The sequence below is a fragment of the Mesoplodon bidens genome (genome assembly GCF_964165515.1).
Source record: "Mesoplodon bidens genome assembly, chromosome: 12".
Classification (NCBI taxonomy): Eukaryota; Metazoa; Chordata; class Mammalia; order Artiodactyla; family Ziphiidae; genus Mesoplodon; species Mesoplodon bidens.
Genome location: NC_138168.1, coordinates 72,427,445 through 72,449,519, shown reverse-complemented (window position 1 = coordinate 72,449,519; position 22,075 = coordinate 72,427,445).

Sequence of the window (22,075 nt, the reverse complement as noted above, 5' to 3'; positions counted from 1 at the left end):
AATGGAAGTTGTAACATGGGTAAAGTGATGTCAAAAAGTCCCATGTCAGAACAGCTTGATCAAAGTAGCTGTAAAAATATGTTATACATCTGCTATCACGGGCCAAATAAGAAAATGAGATTCACTAGATGGGGACAGATAGTCTCTTGGGGAACTGGGTTGAGTGTCTAATAGATAAGAAGTTTGGGGACATGATGCAAAATCCGAGGTCTAGTGATTGGTCCCCCATTTCTGAGTCTAGCAAGGAAGTGATTCTAAACCTCACTTAGAACCACTTAGCCAAGGAGCTCGTGCTGTTTGACATCTTATGATTAGTCAGAACTGTACCTCCTTGCTTCTGAAAATGTTTTTGCCTCTGCTTAGAATGCACCCCCTCTTTAGTTTTGTGTATTAATCCTACCCACCCCCTTTAAACCATGACGTTTTCCCCTTTGTACCTTCCGCTCCCCGGGTCTGTCTCATCTCAATCTCCAGACTGTTTAAATTTTTTTTAATGATTTTAGACTTTCATAAAAGTTGCAAAGACATTACAGAGAATCTCTGTATGCCACTGACTCAGCTTTCCTAAAAGTTAACTCTTAAATAACAGTAGCATATTTGTCCAAACTAGGAAATTGGGGCTTCCCTGGTGGCGCAGTGGTTGAGAGTCCTCCTGCCGATGCAGGGGACACAGGTTCGTGCCCCGGTCCAGGAAGATCCCACGTGCCGCAGAGCGGCTAGGCCCGTGAGCCATGGCCGCTGAGCCTACGCGTCCGGAGCCTGTGCTCCGCAACGGGAGAGGCCACAACAGTGAGAGGCCCGCGTACCGCAAAAAACAAAACAAAACAAAAAACTAGGAAATTAACAAAAGTACAATACTATTAACTAAACCACAGAGTTAATTCAGGTCTCACTGGCTTTTCCACTGATGTGCTTTTCTGTTCCAGGATTTAATCCAGGATACCACACTGCACTTCGTTACCACACTTTAAAAATCTTATACTATTATCTGTGACTCATTTATCACTCTTTACCTTGCATTTTTTTTTAAGTTTATTTATTTATTTTTTAAATTAGTTTCTGCTTTATAACAAAGTGAATCAGTCATACATATACATCTGTTCCCACATCCCTTCCCTCATGCATCTCCCTCCCTCCCACCCTCCCCATCCCACCCCTCCAGGCGGTCACAAAGCACCGAGCTGATCTCCCTGTGCTCTGCGGCTGCTTCCCACTATCTATCTACCTTACGTTTGGTAGTGTATACACGTCCATGCCTCTCTTTCGCCTTGTCACAGCCCACCCTTCCCCCTCCCCATATCCTCAAGTCCATTCTCAAGTAGGTCTGCGTCTTCATTCCCGTTTTGCCCCTAGGTTCTTCATGACATTTTTTTTTTTTAAATTCCGTATATATGTGTTAGCATACGGTATTTGTCTTTCTCTTTCTGACTAACTTCACTCTGTATGACAGACTCTAGGTCTATCCACCTCATTACAAATAGCTCAGTTTCGTTTCTTTTTATGGCTGAGTAATATTCCATTGTATATATGTGCCACATCTTCTTTATCCATTCATCCGATGATGGACACTTAGGTTGTTTCCAGCTCCGGGCTATTGTGAATAGAGCTGCAATGAACATTTTGGTACATGTCTCTTTTTGAATTATGGTTTTCTCAGGGTATATGCCCAGTAGTGGGATTGCTGGGTCATATGGTAGTTCTATTTGTAGTTTTGTAAGGAACCTCCATACCGTTCTCCATAGTGGCTGTACCAATTCACATTCCCACCAGCAGTGCAAGAGTGTTCCCTTTTCTCCACACCCTCTCCAGCATTTATTGTTTCTAGATTTTTTTTTTTAATTAGTTTCTGCTTTATAACAAAGTGAATCAGTCATACATATACATCTGTTCCCACATCCCTTCCCTCATGCATCTCCCTCCCTCCCACCCTCCCCATCCCACCCCTCCAGGCGGTCACAAAGCACCGAGCTGATCTCCCTGTGCTCTGCGGCTGCTTCCCACTATCTATCTACCTTACGTTTGGTAGTGTATATATGTCCATGCCTCTCTTTCGCTTTGTCACAGCTTACCCTTCCCCCTCCCCATATCCTCAAGTCCATTCTCAAGTAGGTCTGTGTCTTTATTCTCGTTTTGCCTCTAGGTTCTTCATGACATTTTTTTTTTAAATTCCGTATATATGTGTTAGCATACGGTATTTGTCTTTCTCTTTCTGACTAACTTCACTCTGTATGACAGACTCTAGGTCTATCCACCTCATTACAAATAGCTCAGTTTCGTTTCTTTTTATGGCTGAGTAATATTCCATTGTATATATGTGCCACATCTTCTTTATCCATTCATCCGATGATGGACACTTAGGTTGTTTCCAGCTCCGGGCTATTGTGAATAGAGCTGCAATGAACATTTTGGTACATGTCTCTTTTGGAATTATGGTTTTCTCAGGGTATATGCCCAGTAGTGGGATTGCTGGGTCATATGGTAGTTCTATTTGTAGTTTTTTAAGGAACCTCCATACCGTTCTCCATAGTGGCTGTACCAATTCACATTCCCACCAGCAGTGCAAGAGTGTTCCCTTTTCTCCACACCCTCTCCAGCATTTATTGTTTCTAGATTCCTTGATGATGGCCATTCTGACTGGTGTGAGATGATATCTCATTGTAGTTTTGATTTGCATTTCTCTAATGATTAATGATGTTGAGCATTCTTTCATGTGTTTGTTGGCAGTCTGTATATCTTCTTTGGAGAAATGCCTATTTAAGTCTTCTGCCCATTTTTGGATTGGGTTGTCTGTTTTTTTGCTATTGAGCTGCATGAGCTGTTTATAAATTTTGGAGATTAATCCTTTGTCAGTTGCTTCATTTGCAAATATTTTCTCCCATTCTGAGGGTTGTCTTTTGGTCTTCTTTATGGTTTCCTTTGCTGTGCAAAAGCTTTGAAGTTTCATTAGGTCCCATTTGTTTATCTTTGTTTTTATTTCCATTTCTCTAGGAGGTGGGTCCAAAAGGATCTTGCTGTGATTTATGTCATAGAGTGTTCTACCTATGTTTTCCTCTAAGAGTTTGATAGTTTCTGGCCTTACATTTAAGTCTTTAATCCATTTTGAGCTTATTTTTGTGTATGGTGCTAGGGAATGATCTAATCTCAAACTTTTACATGTCCCTGTCCAGTTTTCCCAGCACCACTTATTGAAGAGGCTGTCCTTTCTCCACTGTACATTCCTGCCTCCTTTATCAAAGATAAGTTGGCCATATGTGCGTGGGTTTATCTCTGGGCTTTCTATCCTGATCCACTGATCTATCTTTCTGTTTTTATGCCAGTACCAGACTGTCTTAATTACTGTAGCTTTGTAGTATAGTCTGAAGTCAGGGAGCCTGATTCCTCCAGCTCCGTTTTTCGTTCTCAAGATTGCTTTAGCTATTCGGGGCCTTTTGTTTTTCCAAACAAATTTTGAAATTTTTTGTTCTAGTTCTGTGAAAAATGCCATTGGTAGTTTGATAGGGATTGCATTGAATCTGTAGATTGCTTTCGGTAGTAGAGTCATTTTCACAATATTGATTCTTCCAATCCAGGAGCATGGTATATCTCTCCATCTATTTGTATCATCTTTAATTTCTTTCATCAGTGTCTTATAGTTTTCTGCATACAGGTCTTTTGTCTCCTTAGGTAGGTTTATTCCTAGATATTTTATTCTTTTTGTTGCGATGGTAAATGGGAGTGTTTTCTTGATTTCATTTTCAGATTTTTCATCATTAGTGTACAGGAATGCCAGAGATTTCTGTACATTAATTTTATATCCTGCTACTTTACCAAATTCATTGATTAGCTCTAGTAGTTTTTCGGTAGCATCTTTAGGATTCTCTATGTATAGTATCATGTCATCTGCAAACAGTGACAGCTTTACTTCTTCTTTTCCAATTTGGATTCCTTTTATTTCCTTTTCTTCTCTGATTGCTGTGGCTAAAACTTCCAAAACTATGTTGAATAAGAGTGGTGAGAGTGGGCAGCCTTGTCTTGTTCCTGATCTTAGTGGAAATGGTTTCAGTTTTTCACCATTGAGGACAATGTTGGCTGTGGGTTTGTCATATATGGCCTTTATTATGTTGAGGAAAGATCCCTCTATACCTACTTTCTGCAGGGTTTTTATCATAAATGGGTGTTGAATTTTGTCGAAAGCTTTCTCTGCATCTATTGAGATGATCATATGGTTTTTCTCCTTCAACTTGTTAATATGGTGTATTACATTGATTGATTTGCGTATATTGAAGAATCCTTGCATTCCTGGGATAAACCCCACTTGATCATGGTGTATGATCCTTTTAATGTGCTCTTGGATTCTGTTTGCTAGTATTTTGTTGAGGATTTTTGCATCTATGTTCATCAGTGATATTGGCCTGTAGTTTTCTTTCTTTGTGACATCCTTGCCTGGTTTTGGTATCAAGGTGATGTCGGCCTCGTAGAATGAGTTTGGGAGTGTTCCTCCCTCTGCTATATTTTGGAAGAGTTTGAGAAGGATAGGTGTTAGCTCTTCTCTAAATGTTTGATAGAATTCACCTGTGAAGCCATCTGGTCCTGGGCTTTTGTTTGATGGAAGATTTTTAATCACAGTTTCAATTTCAGTGCTTGTGATTGGTCTATTCATATTTTCTATTTCTTCCTGAGTCAGTCTTGGCAGGTTGTGCATTTCTAAGAATGTGTCCATTTCTTCCAGGTTGTCCATTTTATTGGAATAGAGTTGCTTATAGTAATCTCTCATAATCTTTTGTATTTCTGCAGTGTCAGTTGTTACTTCTCCTTTTTCATTTCTAATTCTATTGATTTGAGTCTTCTCCCTTTTTTTCTTGATGAGTCTGGCTAATGGTTTGTCAATTTTGTTTATCTTCTCAAAGAACCAGCTTTTAGTTTGGTTGATCTTTGCTATCGTTTCCTTCATTTCTTTTTCATTTATTTCTGATCTGATCTTTATGATTTCTTTCCTTCTGCTAGCTTTGGGGTATTTTTGTTCTTCTTTCTCTAATTGCTTTAGGTGCAGGGTCAGGTTGTTTACTCGAAATGCTTCCTGTTTCTTAAGGTGGGATTGTATTGCTATAAACTTCCCCCTTAGAACTGCTTTTGCTGCGTCCCATAGGTTTTGGGTCGTCGTGTCTCCATTGTCATTTGTTTCTAGGTATTTTTTAATTTCCTCTTTGATTTCTTCAGTGATCACTTCGTTATTGAGTAGTGTATTGTTTAGCCTCCATGTGTTTGTATTTTTTACACATCTTTTCCTGTAATTGATGTCTAGTCTCATAGCATTGTGGTCGGAGAAGATACTTGATACAATTTCAATTTTCTTAAAATTACCGAGGCTTGATTTGTGACCCAAGATATGATCTATCCTGGAGAATGTTCCATGAGCACTTGAGAAAAATGTGTATTCTCTTGTTTTTGGATGGAATGTCCTATAAATATCAACTAAGTCCATCTCGTTTAATGTATCATTTAAAGCTTGTGTTTCCTTATTTATTTTCATTTTGGATGATCTGTCCATTGGTGAAAGTGGGGTGTTAAAGTCCCCTACTATGATTGTGTTACTGTCGATTTCCCCTTTTATGGCTGTTAGTATTTGCCTTATGTATTGAGGTGCTCCTATGTTGGGTGCATAAATATTTACAATTGTTATATCTTCTTCTTGGATCGATCCCTTTATCGTTATGTAGTGTCCTTCCTTGTCTCTTCTAATAGTCTTTATTTTAAAGTCTATTTTGTCTGATATAAGAATTGCTACTCCAGCTTTCTTTTGATTTCCATTTGCATGGAATATCTTTTTCCATCCCTTTTCTTTCAATCTGTATGTGTCTCTAGGTCTGAAGTGGGTCTCTTGTAGACAGCATATATATGGGTCTTGTTTTTGTATCCATTCAGCCACTCTGTGTCTTTTGGTGGGAGCATTTAGTCCATTTACATTTAAGGTAATTATTGATATGTATGTTCCTATTCCCATTTCCTTAATTGCTTTGGGTTCGTTATTGTAGGTATATTCCTTCTGTTGTGTTTCTTGCCTAGAGAAGTTCCTTTAGCATTTGTTGTAAAGCTGGTTTGGTGGTGCTGAACTCTCTCAGCTTTTGCTTGTCTGTAAAGGTTTTAATTTCTCCATCAAATCTGAATGAGATCCTTGCTGGGTAGAGTAATCTAGGTTGCAGGTTTCTCTCCTTCATCACTTTAATTATGTCCTGCCACTCCCTTCTGGCTTGTAGAGTTTCTGCTGAGAGATCAGCTGTTAACCTTATGGGGATTCCCTTGTGTGTTATTTGTTGTTTTTGCCTTGCTGCTTTTAATATGATTTCTTTGTGTTTAATTTTTGACAGTTTGATTAATATGTGTCTTTGTGTATTTCTCCTTGGATTTATTCTGTATGGGACTCTCTGTGCCTCCTGGACTTGATTAACTATTTCCTTTCCCAAATTAGGGAAGTTTTCAACTATAATCTCTTCAAATATTTTCTCAGTCCCTTTCTTTTTCTCTTCTTCTTCTGGAACCCCTATAATTCGAATGTTGGTGCGTTTAACGTTGTCCCAGAGATCTCTGAGACTCTCCTCTGTTCTTTTCATTCTTTTTTCTTTATTTTGCTCTGCATCAGTTATTTCCACTATTTTATCTTCCACCTCACTTATCCGTTCTTCTGCCTCAGTTATTCTGCTATTGATCCCATCTAGAGTATTTTTCATTTCATTTATTGTGTTTTTAATCGATGCTTGATTCATCTTTAGTTCTTCTAGGTCCTTGTTAACTGTTTCTTGCATGTTGTCTATTCTATTTCCAAGATTATGGATCATGGAAATAGAATCTTGGATCAGCTTTACTATCATTATTCTGAATTCTTTTTCAGGTAGACTGCCTATTACCTCTTCATTTGTTAGGTCTGGTAGGTGTTTATCTTGCTCCTTCACCTGCTGTGTGTTTTTCTGCCTTCTCATTTTGCTTATGTTACTGTGTTTGGGGTCTCCTTTTTGCCGGCTGCAGATTCGTAGTTCCCGTTGTTTTTGGTGTCTGACCCCAGTGGCTAAGGTTGTTTCAGTAGGTTGTGTAGGCTTCCTGGTGGGGGGGACTAATTCCTGTGCTCTGGTGGTTGAGGCTCGATCTTGTCTTTCTGGTGGACAGGTCCACGTCTGGTGGTGTGTTTTGGGGTGCCTATGGCCTTATTATGTTTTTAGGTAGCCTCTCTGCTAATGGGTGGGGTTGTGTTCCTGCCTTGCTAGTTGCTTGGCATAGGGTGACCTGCACTGTAGCTTGCTGGTCGTTGACTGAAGCTGGGTGCTGGTGTTGGGATGGAGATCTCTGGGAGATTTTCGCTGCTTGATATTATGTGGAGCTGGGAGGTCTCTTGTGGACCCGTGTCCTGAAGTTGGCTCTCCCACTTCAGAGGCACAGCACTGGCTCCTGGCTGCAGCACCAAGAGCCTTTCATCCACCCGGCTCAGAGTAACAGGGAGAAAAAGTAGAAAGAAAGAATTAGTAGAAGAAAGAAAGAGAGAGGGAAAGAAAGGAAGAAGGGAAGAAAGGAAGGAAGGAAGGAAGGAAGAAAGGAGGGAGGGAGGGAGGAAGGATGGAAAGAAAGAAGGAAAGAAAGGAGGGAGGGAGGGAGGAAGGAAAGGAAGAAAGACAGGAGGGAGGGAGGAAGGAAAGAAAAAGAAAGTGGAAAGAAGAAGGGTGGGAGGGAGGAAAGAAAAAGAAAGAAGGAAGGGAGGAGCGGAGGGAGGGAGGGAGGAACGGAGAGTAGGAAAAAAAGAAAGAGCAGGTAAAGTAAAATAGAATAAAGTATGAAATATAGTAGCGTTATTAAAATTAGAAAGTAATTATTGAAAAAAAAAAAAAAAACCGGACCGATAGAACCCTGAGACATATGGTGGAAGCAAAGCTATACAGAGAGAATCTTACACAGAAGATTACACATACACATTCACAAAAAGAGAGCAGGGGGAAAAATCAAAAATCTTGCTCTCCAAGTCCACCTCCTCAATTTGGGATAATTCGTTGTAAAAAGAGGAAAAGGGCGAGAAGTCTGAAATCTTGCTCTCTAAGTCCACCTCCTTAATTTGGAATAATTCGTTGTAAAAAGAGGAAAAGGGGGGAAAGTCTTAAATCTTGTCCTCAAAGTCCACTTCCTCAATTTGGGATGATTCGCTGTCCATTCATGCACTCCACAGACGCAGGGCACATCAAATGGACCGTGGAGCTTTAATCCGCTGCCTCCGAGGCTGCACAGAGAGATTTCCCTGCCTCTGCTCTCACAGCTCCCGGGTCTCAGCCTTGGACCTGGCCCCGCCTCTGCGCGTAGGTCGCCGGAGGGCGTCCGTTCTTCGCTCAGACAGGACGGGTTTAAAGGAGCCGCTGATTCGGGGGCTCTGGCTCACTCAGGCAGAGGGGAGGGAGGGGCGCGCAGTGTGGGGGCGGGCCTGCGGCGGCAGAGGCCGGCGTGACGTTGCAGCAGCCCGTGGCGCTCCGTGCGCTTTCCCGGGAAAGCCGTCCCCGGGTCTCGGGGACCCCGGCAGTGGCGGGGTGCACAGGCCCCCCGGAAGGCGGGGCGGACAGTGACCCGCGCTCGCACACAGGCCCCGCGGCGGCGGCGGCGGCCCACGCCCGTCTCCGAGGTCCGTGCCTTACCCGCGGCTCGTGCCTGTCTCCGGCGCTTCCCCAAGCAGCCCTCTTAATGCCCTCTCCTCGCGCACCAGGAAACAAAAGGGAAAAAAGTCTCTTGCCTCTTCAGCAGCTCCAGACCCTTTCCCCGGACTCCCTCCGGGCTAGCCGTGGTGCACTAACCCCTTCAGGCTCTCTTCCTGCCGCCAGCCCCAGTCCTCTCCCTGCGCTCCGACTGAAAGCCGATACCCGAGCCTCAGCTCCCAGCCCCGCCCGCCACGGCGGCCGAGCAGACAAGCCTCTCGGGCTGGTGTGTGCCTGAGGGCACCGGTCCTCTGTGCCAGAATCTCTCCGCTTTGCCTTCCGCACCCCTGTTGCTGTGCTCTCCTCCGCTACTCCGAAGCTTTCCCCCTCCGCCACCTGCAGTCTCCGCCCGCGAAGGGGCTTGTAGTGTGTAGAAACCTTCCCCCCTTCACGGCTCCCTCCCACTGGTGCAGGTCCCGTCCCTATCCTATTGTCTCTGTTTATTCTTTTTTTCTTTTGCCCTACCCAGGTATGTGGGGAGCTTCTTGCCTTTTGGGGGGTCTGAGGTCTTCTGTCAGCGTTCAGTAGGTGTTCTGTAGGAGTTGTTCCACGTGTAGATGAATTTCTGATGTATCTGTGGGGAGGAAGGTGATCTCCGCGTCTTACTCTTCCGCCATCTTCCTCCGGGGTCCTGAAGCATGTCCTTGCCTCCTATCACACTGGAATCCCATCAAGCCTTCAGGCTTCCTACCAGCTTACAGGATGGAATCTGCTGGCGTCTCCCCGCTTTTCCCCTCCATTAATGGCAGGGTCCCAATGTGTACTTGCGACCCATGCTTTTCTCAAACCAGTGCTTCTCCCGTTTAGCGCGCGCCAACCCCCCTCGCGGGCTCTTTGCCTTTACCTTGCATTTGAATGATTTGTAGACCTTTATCCTTCTACTAGAGTGAAATCACCTTGAAGGCAGGATTCAAGGCAAGTCTGATTCATTTTGTTACCCTGAAGTGACTTGCACTGATTATATACCTAGTAAATATCTATTAAGTTATATATAAAATATGTGATTGGGGTTACATCATTTCTTCACATTTTTCTGGATTCTCTTCACCCTTGTTTGCCCTTCATTTGTCAGTTGCTCCTCCACTCATCCACTTCTAAATGTTGCATGCCCAGACCTCAGACTTTGGGCCACTTCTCTTTTCTTTCTATGCTGTAGGTGACAGGTAGGTGATCTCATCCAATCTTGAAACATTAAACACTTCCAATACGCTAATTCTTCTAAAATTGTACCTCTAGCCCAGACTGCTCTCCTAATATCTAGACATCTATAGTAAAGTGCCTTCCTGACCTCTAACTTTGCACGTCTAATTAGACCCTCGAAATTAACTCATCCAGCATGGAGCTGCCCACCGTCTCCCCCATCTCACGCCTGCTGCTCTAACGTTCATCTCCATCTCAGTAAACACAGCTCTGTTTACTCAAGTCAAATACGTGAGAGTCTCTTTTTTTCCTTTCTCTTACAGCCCACACTTAACCTCTCAGAAAACATATCAGGTTTAATGCTTTGCATGATTTTCTCAGAGGTCACAGAGTAGCAGGGGAATTGGACTCAGATCCAGGCTTTTTTCCCATTATCCCACAGCTGCCGTGGGAATCAGAAGCTGTGGCAAGAAATTAAGTTGTTACATCTGGGTCCAGCTAGGGGCATTGGGCATGGGGAGTGCTAGAGTCAGCCATAGGACATATACCAAGTGGATGCACAAAGGTAGGAGGACATAAACACCAGGAGGTGGAGTGAGATCAGAGCCTTCAAATTTGTGGAAATAAGATCTGAGCAACTTAGACTGGCAGGTCATGAAAAATGGAGAAGAGGCACCAATAACCAGAAGACCTTGTGAACAGAGACCTCAATCAAGGATCTTTTCTACATATTCTTTTATTCAATCATGTATTCACCAAATAGGTGCCAGGCATCACAGGAAACACAGCAATGGAAAAGAGAAATGAGGTTTATGCTTTCATGTCCTTTACATTTTAGCAACAGAAAAGATAGACCATAAACCAGCAAACAAATGAACATAGATTTTTCAAATAAAAATAATTGTTATGAAGAAAATAAAGCAAGGTGAAGTAACTAAGAAGGTGAAGATAGGTCAGTGTAAGGAAGCAGCATTTGAGCTCAGCCATGAAGATTGGAGTGAGAAAGAAGATATACAGACTGCCAACAAACACATGAAAGAGTGCTCAACATCATTAATCATTAGAGAAATGCAAATCAAAACTACACTGAGATATCATCTCACACCGGTCAAAATGACCATCATCAAAAAAATCTACAAACAATAAATGCTGGAGAGGGTGTGGAGAAAAGGGAACACTCTTGCACTGCTGGTGGGAATGTGAATTGGTACAGCCACTATAGAGAACAGTATGGATGTTCCTTAAAAAACTAAAAATAGAATTACCAAACGACCCAGCAATCCCACTACTGGGCATATACCCTGAGGAAACCATAATTCAAAAAGAGTCATGTACCACAATGTTCATTGCAGCTCTATTTACAATAGCCAGGAGATGGAAGCAACATAACTGTCCATCAACAGATGAATGGATAAAGAAGATGTGGAGCATATATACAATGGAATATTACTCAGACATAAAAAGAAACGAAATTGAGTTATTTGTAGTGAGTTGGATGGACCTAGAGACTGTCATACAGAGGGAAGTAAGTCAAAAAGAGAAAAAAAAAACATATGCTAACACATATATATGGAATCTAAAAAAAAAAAAATGGTCATGAAGAACCTAGGGTTAAGACGAGAATAAAGACACAGACCTACTAGAGAATGGACTTGAGAATATGAGGAAGGGTAAGCTGGGACAAAGTGAGAGAGTGGCATGGACATATATACACCACCAAACGTAAAACAGATAGCTAGTGGGAAGCAGACGCATAGCACAGGGAGATCAGCTTGGTGCTTTGTGACCGCCTAGAAGGGTGAGATAGGGAGGGTGGGAGGGAGGGAGACGCAAGAGGGAAGAGATATGGGGACATATGTATATGTATAACTGATTCACTTTGTTATAAAGCAGAAACTAACACATCATTATAAAGCAATTATACTCCAATAAAGATGTTAAAAAAAAAAGATTGGAGTGAGAGCATTTCAGATAGAGGGAACAGGAAGTGAAAAAAAATTTAATTAAATTAAGTTTAAAAGTGACTTTGAATGTTATAGGAAAATAAATAAGAGCAGTGTGGCTAGAGAATAGTGGAGCAGCGTAGTAGCTATGAAATCAGTGAGATAGGCAGGGTCCAGATTGTAGGAGGCTTCGTATGTCCTGGAAAAGCATTTGTGTTTTATTCTAAGGGCAATGGGGGCCACGATCTAATGCAAAATAAATAAGGATTGTATGTTAGTTTACTGACATTTTGCAACTTAAGATGAACATCTGGTTGAAATGGGAAATGGAGGTGCTGAGCTAGATCCTAATGCTAAGTAGGATGTCTGACCAAAAAAATATCATGAGAGAATTGATGATAGTTCTATCTCCCTTCCTCCAACAGAGACTTAATCTCAGCAGGATCTTATTTTAATTCTCATATCATAACAAAGGACCAGAACCTAAAAATTTCATTCTTTAGTGGTGGTATTCACCATTGGTAATGAAATTGTTTTTTGGGGCTAACATTCACTTTGTAATTACTGGCAAATAAATACTCTATACATACTTCTTTTTTTTTTTTTTTTTTTTTTTTTTTGCTGTATGCGGGCCTCTCACTGTTGTGGCCTCTCCCGTTGCGGAGCACAGGCTCCGGACGCGCAGGCCCAACGGCCATGGCTCACGGGCCCAACCGCTCCGCGGCATGTGGGATCCTCCCAGACCGGGGCACGAACCCGTGTCCCCTGCATCGGCAGGCGGACTCTCAACCACTGCGCCACCAGGGAAGCCCCTATACATACTTCTTAATGGATGCACTAAAGTAGTTAGTTAGCCTCAGAAGAAGGAATCACATTGTCCTTCTTGTACTAAGATGGTTGGAATGTACCATGCTTGCATTGCTAGCCCCTCTTTCTCTCTCTCTCCCTCTCTCCCACTCTCTCTCTCCATTAATCCTCCAGTGAAACTTAACTGTATAAAGCAGAAGTACCAACCTGTGCCTGTCACAAATTTGAATTCTGGAGAAAAGAAATCTGGAAGGCAAGACAGCATAGCAGACTTATTTTGCTGCCACTTTAAAAATGTGGCTTCAAATTACTCAGATTTCAGTATCTTCTTTTTCTCTTCAGTTGGTAATTACCATTAGGATTCTATTAACAATGAAATTTTAGCCAATTATGCTACTGAGTGCTGTGTTTCAAAAACAAACAATTACAGATGGCAATCTACTTCACAAATCTTTCATAAAAATGATATAATTCATTAAGCTGGTTTGCTGGTCAGACAAAAAATTAAAGCAAAGGAGTTTGGGGCTTGTTTCTTATTTAGCACTGGTCAGTTGCACACAAGAAAACTGGCAGGAGACTCTGCAGTACTTTCCATTTTGTGAAGGTTGCCAAGTAGAGTCAATTTATTTCCAGAATGACTGAAAACGTTCTTCTAATTTTCAGCAGATATGGTTTTGCTGAAAAGTTTTTGGCCTTTAATTGGGGTCTTTCATCCAAATATCTTTCCTTTTTTCTTGTTTCTTTTTAGAGATTATGGTCTTTTTTTATATAAATGTGATAAAAATCTAGGTTTCTACCATAGATCAGCATACACCAAGTCACTTGATTCAATAAAGGATCTGAGTCAGCAGGAAGACCAAAAATGTGACACACGTCATCTGGAAGGTCCACTGAAAACATCATCATCCACATCTCTACAAGTTTCCTTCTAGAAGCTCATTGTTCCTTTCGATCCAAAATTGTTCTTCGAAAGATTCATAAAGAGAGAATGAATGAAACAAACTGAATGAGGGAGAAGCATGTAGTAGGCTTGGAACATCTGGGTCATGTAGGGCCATATTTAAACAATATCTTGTTGGAAGTTGTGTTTGTATGCACACGTGTGCCAGTGGGCGTGCAAATAATTCAATTTCATGTATTTATCAATTCACAGCCATAAAGTAGAGTGGACCTCAAGGGGAATACCAGTCATCGTTTACCCAAACGTAGCCAAATAGAACTATCCTTGAGGTAACATAATTTTCTATAGTATTGCTTTAACAAATCAGTTACTGACAGATGGGACGTTTAAAATTTTTTTTTTTTTTTTGGTATGCGGGCCTCTCACTGTTGTGGCCTCTCCCATTGCGGAGCACAGGCTCCGGACACGCAGGCTCAGTGGCCATGGCCCACAGGCCCAGCCACTCCGCAGCACGTGGGATCCTCCCGGACTGGGGCACGAACCCGTGTCCCCTGCATCGGCAGGCGGACTCTCAACCACTGCGCCACCAGGGAAGCCCGGACGTTTAAAATTTTGACAGTAATTTTCGTTAACTAAACAAATATAACAACTACTTATGTATTACGCTACACATTGAATTTAATAATTTCGGCAATCATAGGAAATTTAATCAATGCTCCTTGAGCCATGAGCATCATATTCTCTGTGTTGTGACATTTATGTGAGAATGGATGCTTCCAACCACTTGTTCTGTGTCACGTGAAGGTTCCATTTCAGATGGAGGTTTCCAGTAACAGTGTAATAAAATCTTAAATGAATACCAGAAGCATTATTTGTTTTTAAAAAGTCAAACTGAAGTTTGTGGAGGAAAAGTCAGTCAGCATTTAATGGATGGAACAGAGAGTGGAAACATCTGACAGAACAGTAGGAAACTTTGTACTGTTTTGAATGCCTCACCACTCCTCACACCATCTGTCATGCATTTCTCATGAAATAAACAATTTTCAGAAATGTTTTGTCCAGGAAAGAGACATTTTACATTTTACTGATTTATTTATTCTACGTGGACTTAAAGTAATGACGTTTAAGAAAATCGCTTGTGAAGGAGATACTTTTTTGCTAATAGCTAGTAGTTCCTTTAGTTATGGAGGCTGTGAGATGTGGATACATATTATAATAGACAGATCAAATGGGAAATGTAGGGGGGCGCCTGAAAAGAAAGGCAGTGCTGCCAGGAGCAAACGCTGAATTTCCTGCCGGTTTTATTTCCCCAAATCAAGAGTTTCTCAGAAAGGTCTGGCTCATAGAAGGGACTGGGGAAAGGGAGAGGAAAGATGACTCTTCTCCAGGGGGGGTCTCTCCTTCATAAAATTCTTGAACTGTTGCCACAATCTGGCCATATTTTTCTGCCAGAGGAAACATGACAGTCTCCTCATTATTTACAATTTTCATACTATGTCTCGGTTGATTATCCAAGTCTCTTCCCACCACTCCATATGTGAAATTACATTTTCTAAATAGTTACTATTTCCTTAGTAGTTCAGGGGCATTTTCCACAACTGTTCCATGTCTGTGACCCTTGACTTGACTTTGACCATGACTTGTGAGAATGTTTTTAACATCACCTCTCTAGGACTTTTTCTACTTAATAATTTTCAGCTTCATTTTTTCTCCTTTTGTTTCTTCGACTCTACAAATGCCTTTTTTTTTTTTGTCATATCGAGGAGACAAGTGTTGTGATAGGAGACTCTGAACACAGTCTCAGCTTCGATGTAGCTGTATGTTCTTGGACCAGTTACTTAACCTCCTGCTTCTTCGATCCTAAAAGTGTCGTGGTGACGCGTACTCCTCGGGGCTGTGGTGAAGGTTGAATGAGAGAATGTATTTAGAGCATCTGGTTCATATCAGGAAATAGATGTTTATTCCCTCCCCACACTTATTTCCTCTGTTTCTTTAATCATTATTCCCGTTACTGTACCCATCTTCATCCACCGGCTTGTCCCGCTCCACTGTGTTCACGGCACTGCCTTTGTCCTTCTCATGGATGGATGACAAGACAGAGGCACTGTGTGCTGAAACCGTGCTCTCCCCCATCTATTATGCTATGTTCAAAACAATTTTAAGGCTCCACAATTCATACTTCATAGAGCAATAAAAAGTAGCAGGAATTCTAAAACTACCAGAACGTTGACTTTCACTCACGCTTTTCAAATTTATCTTTCAACCTCCATATTTCTGAGGTCCAGACATATGTTGTTGCTTTCTTTCTCCCACCCCCATCTCTCTTTGTAATTTCATTATTCCTTTGCTTTCTATTAGCATTTCCCCCCTCCTTTTGCACTATCCTTTAATTGGGTATCCACTTGAGATTAACAGTGATTTCTTCTGGGTTAAATCTAGTGGCCTTGCATCTCTAAATTTAGTTGCCCTGTACTGACCTTAATGCTAATTACTGGCTTTAATGCTAATTACTGGCCTTGCTGTTTAATCTATTCTTCTGTGGTAGCACCTATTTACTCACATCTCTCATCCAGTACCTCATTCTGACACGTGGCATAGCTTCAAATTATAGTACCCACCTTATCTAAAACATCTTTTATAGCCACTTTTTCTTTTCCCTTTTTCCAGGCACTAAAAAAATCTGAAACTCCACCTGTTTTCCATTTTATTTGCTATGATGACTGTTAGGGACCTCCAGAGAAACAGAACCAACAGGATAGATAGATAGATAGATAGATAGATAGATGATTGATAGGTAGATGTTAGATGGGTGAATAGATAGATAGAGAGATAGATCAAAGAGGAGATTTATTATAGGAATTGGCTTATGTGACTATGGAGGCTGACAAGTCTCATAATCTGCCATCTGCAGGCAGACGTACCAGGAAAGCTGGGGGTGGAATTCAGTTTGAGTCTGAAAGCCTGAGAACCAAGGAGGCTGTTGCTGTGAGTCCTGGAGTCTGAAGGCCCAAGAGCCAGGAGCTCCAATATCCAAGGGCAGAAAAAGATGGGTGTCCCTGCTCAAGAAGAGAGAAAGAATTCACCCTTCCTTTGCCTTTTTGTCCCATTTGTACCCGTAATGAATTGAATGATGCCCTCCACACCGGTGAGAATGGATCTCTTTACTCAATCTACTGAACCAAATGCTAGTCTCTACCAGAAACACCTCATAGACCCACCCGGAAATGATATTTTACCAGCAATTTGGGCATCCCTTCGCCCAGTCAAGTTGATGCATAAAACTGGCCATCACGAGTCTACCTCTTATCAGCTTGGTACCCATATGCATCTCCTTCAACTTAATTTTCAAGTAAGGACAGTAACAGGATCATAATTCCACCTAACATGATACAGCTATACAGCACACGACAGAAAACACACTCAGAATGCCATGATTTGAGAGTCTCCCAAAATTCTTACGTTGAAATCCTCATCACTAAAGGTGATGGTATCAGTAGATGGAGACCTTGGGAGGTGATTAGGTCGTGAGAGTGAAGCCCTCATGATTGGGATAGTGCTCTTACAAAAGAGGTCCCACGGAGCTCCCTAGCCCCTCCACCAGGGGAAGCTGAAAGAAGACTGGGACCTGGAAGAGGACCTCACCCTATCATGCTAGTCTTGGACCTCCAGCCTTAAGAACTGTGAGTAAATTTCTGCTGCTTATAAGCTACTGCATCTGTGGTAGTTTGGTATAGCAGCCTGAATGGATTAAGACAGACATCTTCCTCTTGCAAGCTCCCCTTCCAGTCTTTCCCCTCCCTCTTTTACCTTAAATAATAACTAGAATTAAATGTTAAAACACCATTTTAATTGTCCCTACCTAGTTCAGAAACTTGCCATGCTTCTCAATTGTCTGTTTCTTAAAATTAGTACTGAAACCAAGTTTCAAAGCATCTCACACACTCGAGTCCTGAAATCGGCTTATTCTTTATTATTCTCTATACATATTTCTTTGTAAGTTTTCCACATAGGCACCTAGGTATGTAGAAAAGAATCCTGCAATGAATGTATTACTTTGGTTTCTCCCGGGCCAATGTTAACCAGTGGTAAAACGTGGAGGAGCTAGTGTGCAGAAACCATCATGGAGAGAGTGGAGAAAACAATTGATTTGTCTGTGGTTCTGTGTACTAATTAATTTATATTGAGACACCATCATACCTACCTATATATGAGCTGACTAACTTTTCTGAGACAGAGAACTGTTCAGGGCTATTTAAAACTATTAGGGTTGTTAATTATTACTTCATATAAGCAAGATGAATAAATCTTATTGGCCAAATAATAACTGAGCTTTCTAGCTTTGCTTTTTTTGTTTGTTTGTTTGTTTTGGTACACGGGCCTCTCACTGTTGTGGCCTCTCCCGTTGCGGAGCACAGGCTCCGGACGCGCAGGTTCAGTGGCCATGGCTCACAGGCCCAGCCTCTCCGCAGCATGTGGGATCTTCCCGGACCGGGGCACGAACCCATGTCCCCTGCATTGGCAGGTGGACTCTCAACCACTGCACCACCAGGGAAGCCCCCTAGCTTTGTTTTTTAACAGCACCAAAGTCAAGTCTTCCAAGAAAACAACCGCTTTCACAAGTACCATCTCACGGTCTCCATACTCTGTGTTGTATTTATTATGAGGACTGGTAACTTAGTACTCACATCACTAATAGAGGCAAATATTGATACTTGTGCTGACATTTCAGTTGGTTTGGCCTGATCCCCACAGTTTCTGCAGTGCGGCAAGGCTAACTGGCCTTTTCAACTGGCATGTCCAAGGATGGAGATCCTTCTCTCTCACTTGCCTTCTAGATTCTCTCTCTTACCTCATGGTTTCTCTAATACCCTTTCCTTTCCATACTCACAGAGCCACCAGGCAGACGCCTTTTTCACATAGTGATTGGATTGTTGAACCCAGGTTGATGTCCCTGCCATTAGTCCTGACTGACTTTAATCTATCCTGCCCATCACGGCAAGGTGAGATTTCCTGGAGCAGAGCTTGGAGAATTCCCACCTACTGCTCCAAGAGTTTAATGTTCTTCCATTCAGGATGCTTGGTGTGAGGACAGCGAGGGACCTGCCCTTATCCAGGAGTATGCCCGCGGTTCCAAACAAAACGTACACTTTATCCTTATTAGGCCTAGACCATGCTTACCGTGGTTCTTCCTATGCTGATGTTCTCAGTGACTCTGTGAAGGAAGACTTTCCATCACCAGCAGATATAAACTAAAATAACAGTAACACAGAGTATTCCAAAATAGAAATAGTAATTTACTTATTGGCAATTTTCGATGCTTTTCCTCCATCTTCTAGCCCATTAGCATCTGGCCCATTAGCATCTGGCCCATTGGGGAAGTCCGATGTGTTAATTCCTTGTCTTTCAGAGGCTGGATGACACCTTTAAGAAACCATGTAACACAGATTCACTGTTCAGCGGAATCATGCAAATCTAGGAGCCCAGCTGGAGCCCAGTCCACGTATTAAAGAGATGCTGTGGTTCCACACTCCTCACCCTACTCCCATCCAACTTATGACTTTGTCCACTACCTGCCAACACCTGTCTCCACCTTGCCCCTTCTTAGTGTACTTGCATCTCTGCTTCTTGCCTTTCACTTCCTCTACATGATCATGATATATCTCTTGCCTTCCAGTCTGACAAAGGACAGCAAGATTATTTGATTTCTCGAAATGGACAGAACCTTTTCTCATAAGTGTTATTCTGGGCCCTGTTACCTCCCTGGTTCTGGCTCCAGAGGATCAATGTTGGTTGTTATCTTGAATGCTTCTAAGCCCTGTGGAAATGCAGACAGTGAGATACTTGAGTTTTTGTCAATGTCACTATTCTACAATTGAAAGCATGCAATTGTTGAACCCACCCTACTTCAGAGGAGAGATATTCTCTTCCAGGTTTTTGGCTGCAATTGAAAAAGTTTATGATCTTCTAGACTCTGTCATGTCTTCTTTTTGTAATAACTGTTTTGTAATGTTACCTTTATGATTCCAAAGTAAAAGCCAAGAATAATGTAACCTATGTACACAAAGTTTCCAAAAAAATTAAAAAGAATGTAAAAACATATATAAAAGAGAAATAGGAGAAAAATAATTCATAATAGATTAGCATGGATTTCATTATGTAAATGCATAGGAATGAGCATTCTAGAAGACATAACACTGTAGGGAGATCGTTGTACCTATGTACCAAACCTACTTGTGACAACTATAAAGGCAGATGGTTAGAGGTGTGTTTTATTTGGAGACTCAAATAGCATACATAAGTGGTGCTACTGTCAGAATGTGATCAAAAACAGTGGTAGAGTCCAAACAAAACAAAATACGATCTTCCCCCTGGGAAATGTAGAGTTGTTATATAAAATAGAATTAGCTTCTAGATTCAGGTAATATAAATATGTTTTTAAATTATATGAATACCTTGTGGAACAATGACAAGTTTTGTAGGATTCTAGATAATTTTTTATTGTCTGGACTGTCTCTTGTATTCCAGGACATCTAGCATTCCTGGACCCTGCCTACAGATCTAGTCAAAGTCAATAGCCTCTTCACTGTGGTGACAACCCCAAATTGTTCCTGCTCCCATTTATAAAATGCCACCAAGAGGATGGTAGGGCTCCCATTGAGTGGCAGAGTTGGTGGGGGTGTGAATGGACACTTATTACACACCTACTATGTTGCAACATCTATGAAGATATCTTACATGTTTTTTAACTTCATTTTCAAAATCGACCTTTGAGGTAGGCAGCCTAGAGAGGTTAAATAACTTACGTAAGGTCACACAGCTAAGTAGTAATGAGCTGAAAAGAGCTTGATTCCATTGCTGGTGGCGTTCTTGGCTCTCTGTGCAGAAAACTAAGAAATGGCCAGTATCACACACACAGCAGGAGAGGCCCTTTCATGGAAATTTCAAGGGGGTTCCCAGCTGAGCCATGCCAGATGCATGAAAGCCCAGCCCAGGCAGAGAATGTCAATCAAGCTATTCACAAGCTCCAGCTGAGTAAGGTCCTGTCCACTGCTGTGCAGCAGAGTCTAAATCTTGGCCCAAGACCCAGCCCTGGAACAAGGCTGCTCTCTGTGGGATTTTTCTTTCTTTCTTAAAAAAAAAAAAATATCAAACCTACATTGTTTTCCTTCTTATAATGGAAATAATAGATGCTAATTGTAAAATATTCCTACAATGTAGAAATGTATAAAACGGGAAGTAAAAATTCTGTAATACCATCCCTCAAAGATAATTGTTGCTATCCAATTGGTATACATCCTTTGGAAGTTTTCTCTGGAGTGTATAAAAACGTAATTTTAAATGAGATCACACTATACACAGTGCTTTTAACTTGCTATTTTTATTTAACAATATATTGTGGCTATTAATCCTTGTCAATATACATACAGAAAACAAGCCCTCTCCTTTATTTTTAATGGCTGCATAATATAGAATTATTTACTCTCTCTTGCTCTAGGTCCATAAGGAAACTTTGCCTAGGGGAAATAGACCACAAAAAGTAATTTTTAAAACTTTTCTGCCATCACAAACAATGCTCTAATGGACATCATTGAGCATATATAACTTTGCACAAGAGTATAACTACTCCCACAGGATAAATTCCTAGAAATTGAATTGTCAAATTGCCCTCTAAAAGGCTCTACCAATTTACAATTATACCAATGGTACATGAAAATCTCAATTCTCTACACCCCAGCAAATTCTAGTTGTTAACAATTCTTTTTTTTCTACTGGTTTTGGGAAAATAGTGCATGTTCATTATTTTAAAAATCCAGTTAAGTATATGAAAAACTAATATTGCTTGAAATCACACCCTTCAAGGATTTCTTTTGAGATATTTTGCTACACGTCTGTAGTGTGTTGATTGGTGCCTCCACAGAGGTATGTCCACCAGGAACCTGTGAATGTAACTAATGTGGAGAAAGGTATCAGTAGCAGTACCTGTATTAGTCAGGGTTCCTCAGAGAAACAGAACTAGTAGGATATATAGGGATATAGATAGAAGGAGACATTATAGGAATTGGCTCATGCAATTATGGAGGCCAAGAAGTCCCACAGTTTGGAACCCCAGAACCAGGAAACCTGGTGGTATAATTCAATCAGAGTCCGTAGGCCTGAGAACTAGGGGAGTCAGTGATGTAACTCCCAGTCTGAGACCAAAAGCCTGAGAACTTGGGTCTGTTGATGTAAGTCCCAGAGTCTGAAGCCTGGAGAACCAAGAGCTCCAATGTCGTGGGGCAGGAGAGGTGAATGTTCCATCTCTCTCTCCCTCTCTCTCACTCTTTTTTTCAATCTGGATCTTTTAATGCACATTTTCTCAGTCTTTACAAGAACCACACAATGTAACTCTTACCCTTCCTCTGCCTTTTTGTTCTATTTGAGCCCTCAGTGGATTGGACTGCATTGGATTGGAGGATGCCCATCCACATTGGGGAGGGCAGATCTTCTTTCTCAGTCTATTGATTCTCTTCCAGAAACACTCCCACAGACATATCTAGAAATAATGTTTTACCAACTGTCTGGGCATCGCTTAGCCCAGTCAAGCTGAC